Below are 905 nucleotides of genomic sequence, written 5' to 3' on the forward strand. Positions count from 1 at the left end.
AATGGAAGGAAACAACGTTTGATTATGGATAAGGGTTTTGGTCTATCTATAAATAAGCATGTGATTCTTCATAAGCCACAACATGAGGGTGTGGAACATATAGGCCAAAAACTATTATCTATCACTCTCCACCATATTGTGAGGGTTATAAGAATGGTTATAAGATTGCAAATTCAACAAACATTCAAGTCTGGATTTTGGATTACTCAATTTAAGTACTTATGCAACAATGGCTAGAGGTCAGTGTTTTTTATTTTATGTTTATATGATAATATTCTTCCAAATTCTTATGATAATTAAATGAAATAGTGAAAGTGATAGCTAAAATTGAGGTTGCTTGGAATGTGTTTTTTTTTTTAAAAAAAAGTTGTAACTAAAATAGAGAAGAATGGTTTTTGACTATTTTTGTTAGTAAAATTTGGTAAATTTACTAGGGATGCTCATGTTCTTACACGAGAATATCGAAGATGAATTTACAAGAGAAATGCTATATGCACTTTCTCGTCCAATAAATTTTGGATGAAAAAATTAAAATTTTAAATTTAATAATACTTTCATATTAAAAAATATGTAGTTAAAATTAAATAAGCACTTTCAATGTTCCTAAGAGGTAACTTAATCAGCTATGATCACACTTTATGAAGTAGAAGTCACTAGTTTGAATCTCCCTCCCTCTTTTGTGCAGACATGTCAAAAAATAAAAAAAAAAAGAAAAAAAGAAAAGAAAAGAAGGCACTTTCAATGTAGCATTTCTGTTTTAAATTTGGTCATCAATCAAATAAATATTGGAGTCCCCGACGAAGAAGGAAGTACTCACAGTGCTTACATGGCAAAATCGAAGCGGTCGAATCAGTTTAACGCAAAGTACCGAAGTGTAGCCAATCCAAACGTAACACCTGGTAACA

This window comes from Corylus avellana, chromosome ca8 (assembly GCF_901000735.1).
Source record: "Corylus avellana chromosome ca8, CavTom2PMs-1.0".
Lineage (NCBI taxonomy): Eukaryota > Viridiplantae > Streptophyta > Magnoliopsida > Fagales > Betulaceae > Corylus > Corylus avellana.